The following is an 11,211-nucleotide window of genomic DNA, read 5'->3' as shown; positions in this document are numbered from 1 at the left end:
GTTTTATTGCAACACGTGCCATCTTTGATATGTTGCTTTAGCACTCTGATAATGGCATCGGAGACCGTATGGGTTTCATATGCTAAAATCAAGACTGGCCAATAATTAGAGATACAATATGCAAATATAGGGCCCCTTGTTTAAAAAAAAATTAAGAATTCCACGATGGCAACAGTTGAGCATTAAACCAAGTGTGGCCCCGAAACCCAGAGTCCTGTGTGACTGCCTGTGAATCTGGCCCTGGCTAAAATATTTACTGTCTCTCTGGCCCTTTACAGAAAAAAAATGCCAACCTTTGCTGTAGGGGCTAAAATACCAACAAATGTTTTCTCTTTTATTTATTTTATTTATTTTTTTCTTGAGACAGAGTCTTGCTCTGTCACCCAGACTGGAGTGCAGTGGTGTGATCTCGGCTCACTGCAAGCTCCACCTCCTGGGTTCACGCCATTCTCCTGCCTCAGCCTCCCCAGTAGCTGGGACTATAAGCGCCCGCCACCACGCCTGGCTAATTTTTTTGTATTTTTAGTAGAGACGGAGTTTCACCCTGTTAGCCAGGACAGCCTTGATCTCCTGACCTCGTGATGCGCCCGCCTCGGCCTCCCAAAGTACTGGGATTACAGGCCTGAGCCACCGCGCCCGGCCATGTTTTCTCTTTTCTTTCGTACTATTAATGTTAATCTCCAGCAAAAAATGCAGGGGAAATTATTAAGGTATTTCTAGACACTTTGAAAAGGAAGTATTAAATACTAGGACCCAATATGGGTTGACTAAAAATAAATAATTCCAAATTAGAGTCATTTTCTTTTCTGCCAAAATGACCTATTGGGATGGGAGGCTGTGTGAGGCTGAGCAGGCGAGTGCCATATATCCGTGCAGCAGTCATTCCACTCAGGCAGTCACCCACATCGATACCAAAACTATCAGGAAAACTGTGTGATTCTTCATGCATGAAGTTAAATTCAATGTGCAAATATTTTTTCTTATTTTTCAGTCACATAATAGCTCCTTCAAAAGTACTTCAGGCCAGGAGCAGTGGCTCATGCCTATATTCTCAGCACCCTGGGAGGCCGAGGCGGGCAGATCACTTGAAGTCAGGAGTTTGAGACTAGCCTGGCCAACATGGTGAAACCTCATCTCTACTCTACCATACAAAAATTAGCCGGGCATGGTGGTACATGCTTGCAATCCCAGCTACTGGGGAGGCTGAGGCAGGAGAATCTCTTGAACCCAGGAGGGGGAGGTTGCAGCGAGCTGAGATCGCACCACTGCACTCCAGCCTAGGCGACAAGAGTGAAACACTGCCAAAAAAAAAAAAAAATGTATTTCAGATGCGTTATAGTTGGATTGATAAGTTACTTTTGAAAGTTATTTCCTCGGGAGGCTGAGGCAGGAGAATTGCTTGAACCTGGGAGGCAGACGTTGCAGTGAGCGGAGATTGTACCACTGCACTCCAGCCTAGGTGACAAGAGTGGAACTCCACCTCAAAAAAGAAAAAAAAAAAAAAGAAAGAAAGAAAGAAAGAAAGAAAGAAAGAAAGAAAGAAAGAAAGAAAGAAAGAAAGAAAGAAAGAAAGAAAGAAAGAAAGAAAGAAAGTTATTTCCAAGTCTTGAGCTTTTTCTCAAGCCATTTTCGGAGGTTGTGAATGAAGTTGAGCGCACATGAGCATTTCTGTCAGATGCATTCATTGGATTTGGTACTTACGAGGCAGCAGATACAGTTTATGACTCCAAAATGGGGAATGAGTGAATCCCGGTCTTCATCCCCAAAGGCTCATGTCTACACTTTGTAGCTGCTGAATTTTAGAATCTGAGTGATGTTATCAGTTGGAAGCATCACACAGTCTTTTGCTGTTTCCACCAGATGACATCAGCTTATTAAATAAAATGTGAGATGCAGCTTCTGTAGGAGGTCCCAATGGGGAATTCAGTTCTAGCTGGAGCAAATGGTATTGACCTTTGCTATTATTTCTGAAAGAAAAGATTCATGCTTGTTGAGGTAGAAACGGGCTGTGGGATGGGATTCAGGCTCTGCTTATGGCCAGTGGTACTTGCCCACCTCTTGGGTCAATCTCAGGAAGACACGCTCTTCACTTCCTGTGGACAAGGAGTTTCCCAGAGTGGGGGAGCACATTGTCAGGGCTAAGGCAGGAGGAAGAGCTGGCTGTAGGGGGAACAAACTAGCAGGTGTCCAGGTCACCTGGGGCCAGGGTGCCCCAGCTCCAAGATCTTTTGCGTGCTACTGGAGGGAGCTTGGAGCCGAGGAGCAGGGTCTGGGTGCTGCCACACATGGCCATGTGACTTTGAACACATGGTCACATATTTTGAGGCCTCCTTGTGTTTAGAATGAAGAGACTGGACAGGATTATTTCTAAGATCCTTTACTGCTCTAATCATCCATGAGTCTTTAAGGAAGACTTTTTTAAACATAAAAATCTGTTTAAAAATAGAACTGGGCTGGGCATGGTGGCTCACACCTAAAATCCTAGTACTTTGGGAGGTCGAAGTAGGAGGGTCACTTGAGGCCAGGAGTTTGAGACCAGCCTGGGCAACATGGTGAAACCCTGTCTCTACAAAAAGCACAAAACGAATTATCCAGGTATGGTGGCACGTGCTTGTCGTCTCAGCTACTAGAGAGGCTGAGGCATGAGGATTGCTTGAGTCCAGGAGGTCAAGGTATGATCGTGCCACTGCACTCCAGTCTGGGTGACAGAACGACTCTGTCTCAAAAAAAAAAAAAAAAAAAAAAAGACTAACTGCCTTCACGAGGTAGAGAGGATGTACGCGTGGAGGGGATTCTTTTCATCCAAGGGAAGTTGGGGTGACCCCCACTGCCCTCCTGCGGTGCCCTTAATTGAAAGCAGCCTTTCCTTTTTCTTATATAAAATGAGTTTCTCAGGAGGTTTGTGCTCTCAATCAAACAGATCGGAAAAAAAGTCATTTACTCAACCTCCTTGTGCCCTATTCCCCATTCAGAAAACAGAACACATGTTCAGAGACGCTTATTGACTGGGCGGGAGGGAGCCAACACAGTGGCTAGACAGCCTGGGTCCGCAGGGCTGGGGAGGTGCTGCCTCCGGACTGCAGGAAGGGCCGGGCTGGGCATGGGCCAGGAGCCTCTCAACAGCCCAGGGACACCACCCTCAACCCAGCCCAGGGTGGGCACCAGCGCCAGCAGGCCTGGGGTGCTGGGCCAGGGGTCTGTTGGGGGAGAGGTCTTGGTGACAGGCTGGCAAATTGGCTTTTATAATTAATTACTTTTTTTTTTTTTGAGACTCTGTAACCCAGGCTGGAGTGCAGTGGTGCCATCTCAGCTCACTGCAACCTCCGCCTCCTGGGATTCTCCTGCCTCAGCCTCCCGAGTAGCTGGGATTACAGGCTGTGCCACCACACTGGGCTGTATTTTTAGTAGGGACGGGGTTTTGCCATGTTGGCCAGACTAATCTTGAACTCCTGACCTCAAGTGATCCGCCTGCCTCGGCCTCCCAAAGTGCTGAGATTACAGGGGTGATCCACCGTGCCTGGCCAGAATTCATTAATTTTTTTATTGTGGTAAAGTGTACATAATACTTATCATCTTAGCCATTCAGAAGTACACAAGTACACACCGTGAATACATTGAATGCTGTGGCACTAAATTCATTCACGATGTTGTGGAACCATGACCACAATCTGTACCGAAAACTTTGCCCATCACCCCTAACAACTCTACCCATCAAACAATAACTCGCCCTTCCTCCCTGCCCCTCACTTGCTGTCTCTACCTACCTTAGGTCCACATGGGTGCCAGTGGCGGGAGGTGGCAAGGTGGGGGCCGGCTGGCCCAGGCTTGTTGGGTAACTCGAGTGTCTGACAGTGCAGTGACTGACGCAAATCTGAGACAAACACACACCAGCAAACCTCAAAGGGCATCTCAACAAAAGCGAGTGAGGGACACAGAACGTAAATCATGGGGCTTGGGTCAGGAAACTCCTCCACCAGCCCAGTCCAGCTGCAGACAGCTGCGATTTTGTGTCCTGGAGACCCAGGAGAAATTCCTTCCAATCTTGAAACCCGTCCTGCTCAGCACCCGAATACGGAGAACTCTGGGCCACAGGCCCCCACAATTTCCACCCTGCGGTTTCCTGATCCCAGTTGCTACAAGTGGAGGAAGAGAAGAAAACATGTGCCGGGCGCGGTGGCTCAAGCCTGTAATCCCAGCACTTTGGGAGGCCGAGACGGGCGGATCACGAGGTCAGGAGATCGAGACCATCCTGGTTAATACGGTGAAACCCCGTCTCTACTAAAAAAATACAAAAAACTAGCCGGGCGAGGTGGCGGCGCCTGTACCCAGCTACTCGGGAGGCTGAGGCAGGAGAATGGCGGGAACCCGGGAGGCGGAGCTTGTAGTGAGCTGAGATCCGGCCACTGCGCTCCAGCCTGGGCTACAGAGCAAGACTCCGTCTCAAAAAAAAAAAAAAAAAAAAAAAAAAGAAGAAAACATGTTTGTGGTGGGATCTTTTGAAGCACAGGAAAAAACAGAAGAGAAAGAAAACAAGGGCAGCTCTGGGCAAGGGCCTGACAGGTTTGGGGTTGGAGATGCCCCCCCAGAGCCCAACTGGCAATTAGCGGGCAACGGTGGGTGCAGGTGAGGCAGGCGCGGGTGAGGTGGGGCGGGGTGGGTGGTGGGGGGGGGCGAGGTGAGGCGAGGGGGTGGGAGGGTGAGGCGAGGCGGGTGCGGGTGAGGCGGGGGGGGCGGGGTGAGGCGAGGAGGCGGGGGGGTGGGTGAGGGTGAGGGGGGGGGCGGGGGAGGCGAGGCGTGGCGGGTGCGGGGTGAGGGAGGCGGGTGCGGGTGAGGCGAGAGCGGGCGCGGGTGGTGAGGCGGGGCGGGGCGGGTGAGGCGAGGCGAGGCGGGGTGGGTGGGGTGAGGCGGGCGGGGTGGGGGTGGGTGAGGTGAGGCGGGGCGGGTGAGGCGAGGCGAGGCGGGGCGGGTGAGGCGAGGCGGGCGGGGGGGGGAGGGCGGGGAGGGGGGTGAGGTGAGGCGAGGCGGGGGGGGTGGAGGGGGGGGGAGGGGAGGGGGGGGGAGTGAGGGAGGGGGGGGGGAGGGAGGGGGGGGGGGGGAGGCGAGGCGGGGTGGGTGAGGAGGCGAGGGGGGAGGCGCGGGGGGGAGGCGAGGCGTGGGGGGTGGGTGGGAGAGGCGGGGCGCGTGAGCGGGGCGGGAGGGAGGCGGGCGGGCGGGGTGAGGGGGGGGGGCGGGTGAGGCGCGGGGGGGGGGTGGGGGTGAGGGGGGAGGCGAGGGGGGGGGGCGGGTGAGGCGGGGCGGGGAGGGGGGGAGGGGCGGGTGAGGCGGGGCGGGCGAGGCGAGGGGGGGCGGGTGGGGTGAGGGAGGCGAGAGGCGAGCGGGGCGGGTGAGGCTGAGGCGGGGCGGGCGCGGGTGAGGCGGGGGGGCGCGGGTGAGGCGGGTGCGGGTGAGGCGAGGGGTGAGGCGAGGCGGGCGCGGGTGAGGGTGAGGCGGGGCGGGCACAGGTGAGGCGGTGGCGGGCGCGGGTGAGGCGGGTGGGGTGAGGCGAGGCGGGTGCGGGTGAGGCGGGCGTGGGTGAGGCGAGGTGGGTGTGGGTGAGGCGAGGCGGGGCGGGTGCGGGTGAGGCGGTGGCGGGTGCGGGGCCAGGGCGCCGAGGGAGGGCAGGGGGAGCATTTATTTCCCTGCTGCCGCCTCACCCGCCCCGGTGAGGCGAGGCGGGCGCGGGTGCGGGTGAGGCGAGGCGGGTGCGGGTGAGGCGAGGCGGGTGCGGGTGAGGCGGGGCGGGCGCGGGTGAGGCGAGGCGGGGTGGGTGAGGCGAGGCGGGGTGGGTGAGGCGAGGCGGGGTGGGTGAGGCGGGCGCGGGTGAGGTGAGGCGGGTGAGAAGGAGCGAGGCGGGCGCGGGTGAGGCGGGGCGGGTGAGGCGGGGCGGGCGCGGGTGAGGCGAGGCGAGGCGGGGTGGGTGAGGGTGAGGCGAGGCGGGGTGGATTCTGCCCGTTGCCAAATGCAAGTGCAGCCTCTCCAGCCTGCGTGAGCTGCCGCGCGTCTCTTGCTGTTAAGGGAGAGGAAGGAAGAGGAACTCAGGAAGAGGCCGTTCGCTGAACAGACGCCCTGTTCTGCAGACCCTGATATCCAGTCAAGACTATTGAATCACTGTCCACAGAGACACCTACATACACACGCGGGTGGGGAATGAACCTGAAGTCTTTAGGTGAAGTCTGTCAGGGCCCACTGCATGCCACAGACCTTCCTAGGTTGCAAAGATTCTGGGCAAAGCATCCATGCTCTCATGAGGGTATCCTGGGGAGATTTAGAAGAATTCTGTGGCCAGTCCCAAGCTGTGCTGATAATTTTTAACACCTAATGCTAGTACCAATACTTTTGTTACAACAGGAAAGACCAGTGGGTCTCCTGACGCCATTTGGCCACTGAAGTCTAGGTGGCCAGAGAACGACCAGCACAGAGCTGTGCCCACCACCAAGGCACCCTCCCTCCTTCCTTCATCTTCACTGCCTCCCTCAGGCCAAGGAAATCAGAGATGCCAGCTCCACGGAGCTTTGTCACATGTAGGATGGGGTGGTCCCTGTCCCAGGTGCCACAAGGTCCTGTCCTTGCAAGCTTCTGTCGGATTGTGCGGATGAGATGCAAGTTCAGTGATGCAGAATCTCAAGAGCCCCTCACGGTGCAGAAATGTCATCAATTCAAGCATTCCGGAGTTGAACCGCCGGGGGAGGGGGTGACGCTGAGTGGGTGTGGGGGGAGGTGCCTGAGGTGGCAGGGCACTTGTGGGGAGTCGTGGAGCCCAGTCTGGGTGGAGGTGGAGCCGGCTCTTTGCACTGTGAAAGCTTCTCTAGCTGGTCTGCCACGCCGGGTCCTGTCTGGAGGCCCGTGCTCACTGCGGAGTCGTGTCTTCATTCTGATTCCTGCCCTGGGTGTGGTGCCCTTACAAGCAGGACTATCCCGTGTGTGTCTTGTGGGAGGCTGACACCGTCCCTGCCCCTGCTGGAGCAGCATCTTATGTTTGGAGGAGAAAGGGTGCCTCTGGGTTGGGGGGTAAGGAACGGGTGCTCTTTGTCGGGGAGGACCCACTGGGACTTCGCTCTCTGCGAGTCTAGCAAGTGGGCATTCTGGCCAGTTCTCAGTCTTGCAGGAGTTGGCCCTCCCTCCCCTGCCTTGCTCTGGGCTCTTTAGGCATGAAGGAGGTTCCATTTGCTAAGGAAACACTATGAGGAGAGTAGAAGCAAGAACAGTTTAGAGGTCTTGCCAGGCTCCTGCGCCACCCTGCTCTGGCCACCGGCTGGGTGGCTGTGTCGGGGCTGTGCCTCACTCTGCCTGTCCTGGCTGGACGCGTGGGCTCACCCCCACCCTGCCGTCTTCCTCCACTCGATTCCTTCTGGATTAGCTCAGCGTAGCATTACCCCAAAGACTCTGTCCAAGCTGGCAAGAATCGTGCATTGGGCTGTTTGGCTTTTAATAAAGTTTATGATTTAAATCTTGTGCTCTTAACACCTTCTTTGCAAGCCTCAGAGGGAAACAAAAATGTTGAAGTTGTTGACTCATTTCCTTCGTAACATGGAGACCCTCACATTCGGCCAGGGCCTGTGTGTGTGTTAACACAGAGTCGGGTTGTGTGGCTGTACACACGCACACACACGTGCGCGCACACACACATGCACTCAGAGGAGAGGAGGAATCTTCGGAAAGACTGGCTGTATTTCAGTACCTGGCAAATTTCCAGAACATCAGATGAGCCCTTAAGCAGAAAGACTCCTCTGCAGAACTAACACCTGCAGTAGATTCGGAGCGTTTGCCTCCTCACCAAAGTCAGTACTGTTTCCCTGGAGGTAAAGAAGGAGACTCATCAGGCCTCTTGTGTGCCCCTGGGAGGAAACACAAGTTGGAAGAGCACCAGAGGACCTGTGTGGAAATTTCAGTGTAGGGGAGTGAGGAGAGGAGAGGAGGCTGTGGTCGGATCCTCACACAGGATCCTGAGGCTCTGGGGTCAAGCCCCAGCTGCTTCCCTCCTGGCTGCTTGCACTGGAGATGAAGTCAGGCCCAGCACCAAGGCAGCTAAGGCTGCAGCAGACCCTGCTGTCCTGGACCCTGGCCTGGAAACAAGGAATTCCACAGAGGCAGAAAATGGGATTCCCCTTGACCTCAGGTAGCCACAGCGTAGGCTTGCTCTGACCTGTCCCGCCCACAGGGGAAGCTGGAGTCATAATGGATGTCCATGCTAATATTTCAAGGCCCGACACATTTCCAATGACATGGGCTGGAACTGTGCCAGCTGCGGAAAAGAAGGTCCTGGAATACGAAGCCCTGGGAGCCCTGCAAGTCCTCAAATCAGTGCTGCTCCCTTGGCAAGGTCAGCATGTGTACAGGCACGCTTGACTGGGTGTGCAGGGGACCCAAAAGCAAGAACAGACACATGCCCTGCCCTCAAGGGGCTTGCAGTCAATGAGGAGAAGGAAAGACAGGAGAAGGAAAGCAGGCCACCTGTTTTGGGTGGGAGGCAATGGAGATCAAAATGCTATCTCTGTGGAGGCTGCCTGGGGACTCTTCAAGGGCCTTTTGTGACGTTTAGTCCGTGTAGGAGGGTTCAGAGATATTGGAGCTAGGGACGGCTTGCATGCTGCAGCCTGAACCCCATGACATGACATCCTGACAAAGAATCCAATGTTGGGCTCCAGTCTCCCAATGTTGGGTCCCCTTTGTCACAGTGACTAACAGGCAGGGAGACAAAGCTCTCATTCAAGAGACCATCCTGGCTGGGCGTGGTTGCTCAGGCCTGTCATCCCAGAGCTTTGGGAGGCCGAAGCATGTGGATCACCTGAGGTCAGGAGCTCGACATCAGCCTGACCAACATGGTGAAACCCCGTCTCTACTAAGAATACAAAAAATTAGCCGGGCGTGGTGGTGGGCACCTGTAATCCCATCTACTTGGGAGGCTGAGGCAGAAGAATTGCTTGAACCCGGAAGGCGGAGGTTGCAGTGAGCTGAGATTGTGTCACTGCACTCCAGCCTGGGTGACAAAATGAGACTCCGTCTCAAAAAAATAAAAAAGAAAAAAGAGACCATCCCTGCAGGCGGATGATGTGGCCCCAGATGATGAGGCTGGTGGATTGGCATCTGGGCTTTTTTTCCCTCCTCAAGCAGAAACGATCTGATGGTTGGCATCTGACTTCTTGGGGTGGGGTGGGCACCACAGCCCTGCCCGGAGTGGCCTTTCAGGAAGGCAGGCCCAGAGGCCTCTGTGAGGGCTGGAGGGGGTCTTGGTAGCGTGAAGAGGCCAGCAACACCCTCACGTCTCCAGGAGAGCTCCCATTGCAGGCCTCAGTGCTCCTGTCTCTAGCTGGTTTCTACACCCATGGAGGATTTTAGACGCAGGAAATGGCCCTTGGAATAGGGTCTGGTCAGAGCGGCATGACCTCTATAAGGGTGACGGTCCTGTTCTCAAGAGTCTAGGCTTTAGGACAAATGATAGGAGGGTTTCCTCACAGCCTCTGAGGATGATGCCACCGACTTCCCGCAGACACCGCCCAGCAAGTTCCCAAGCAGGAGCCAGCTGGCCAAGGCCGACGGAATGAAGCCATGGGTGCTGGGCCCTGCTGTGTGCACGTCGGGCCTCACGCGGTCCCCTAGTCCCCTTGCCCACCTGCCTTCATGTGCAAGGCCAAGGTTCCCACAATCCGGGCCCCACTTTGCCCTGAAATGGAGAGCTGGTTCTTTGCCATTCCGCAGGACAAGCGTCCTGTCCCCACTGCCCTGTAGGCCCCATAAAGGTTGTGCTCAGGGAGGAGCGGTGAAGCTGGAGGCAGCCTCCCCTGAGACAGGTCAGTCCCCTTGGAGCCAGCCTCCCCCCATCCCCTGCAGCTGGCCCCATGGGAGTGCCCAGGCGTGACAGTGGGATGAGAAAGGCCAACTGGCTTCTTGCCTAAAGGGCCAGATGGCTCCTCAAAGCTGCTGGGTCATCCTGACATCAGTACTTAGGAGAAAAGCCAAGAACTTCAGGATGGAGAAATGTGGCACGCCTCCCATCACCTGGACCTGCCCTGCTTGTCTAGGGTCGCTGCCTGTGTCCTGGGGTTTACCGCTGACCTCAAGGCCCAGCCCTGGCTTCTGCGGGAGGCGCGGTGGTGGCTGGGGCACCGTCGCACGGAAGTCCTCTTTCCTGGGTGTGTTCCCGGCACGGGAGCGCTGCACAAATGCAGAGGCAGGAGTCCAGGCACATCAGCCCTTTACATCCTGCACACAGGGCAGGTCCAAGTCAAGATGCAGATTCCCACAACCCTGAAGAATAAAATCATAGTAATAAAAAAGTGTAAGCCCAAGATGAACTAAGCAGGAACCATCTTTCGAGTGTGAATTCTTTCAGATGCCAGAGATGGCTTTTTGTTATGGAAGTTTTTCAGACATTTCATGCTCTTTTTTTTTTGCCCACATCTGACTCTCCCTCTTCAAAGGAGCGTGGCTCAAGTTCTTCACTCGTATGAGCAAGGCTGAGGCGACCAAGTGCTGTGGATGCTGAGACTGAGGAGATGGGAAGGTGCCAAAGTGGTCAAGACAGAACTAAGCGTTAACTCGGGAAGGGAAAGATGAATGTCGCACGCTGGAAGCAGCAGGGAGAGTTGGGAAGAAGAGTGCTTCACGGCGGGACCCAGCCGAAGGCTGCAGATGTCCCAGGCCACCGTGTAAGCCATTGCCTATGGCAGAGGATGGCTTCTTCCCCAGACGACGCGGGAAAGGAATGGTCCCTGTGGACAAGGTGGGCTGGCATGGCATTACCGAGCCTGCAGACCTCATTCCTGTCCCATCAAGGGCCTGAAGGAGAGACCATTCATAGGGCTTTGTTGCCTCATTCCCAGGAAATAAACGGTGCCCAGAGCCAAACGGAGCCTGAAATCCTGATGTGACACATCCACCCCAACGGTGACCAAGCCATGCATGTTATTTTCCTCTTTCCTCTGAAACCCCCAGCCACCATGTGGCCCTGATGCCTCAACCCCTCTGAGGCTGTCAGGGAGTCTGGGTCCAGAGAAAGGTTTGGAAGCGATGGACCCACTTTGAACCCAGGTCCAGTGAACTCGCTGTGTAACCCAGGGCAACCTAATCTTTGATTTCTAGTTTCTCTGCCTGAGAAGTGGGTGAAGGGAGGCAAAATCCATACCTCATGTTGAGTAAATGAAGATTCAGTGATGCCCTTTCAAAAGGGCCCAC

Source organism: Rhinopithecus roxellana, chromosome 10, assembly GCF_007565055.1.
Source record: "Rhinopithecus roxellana isolate Shanxi Qingling chromosome 10, ASM756505v1, whole genome shotgun sequence".
NCBI lineage: Eukaryota > Metazoa > Chordata > Mammalia > Primates > Cercopithecidae > Rhinopithecus > Rhinopithecus roxellana.
This window is presented reverse-complemented; position numbering follows the sequence as displayed.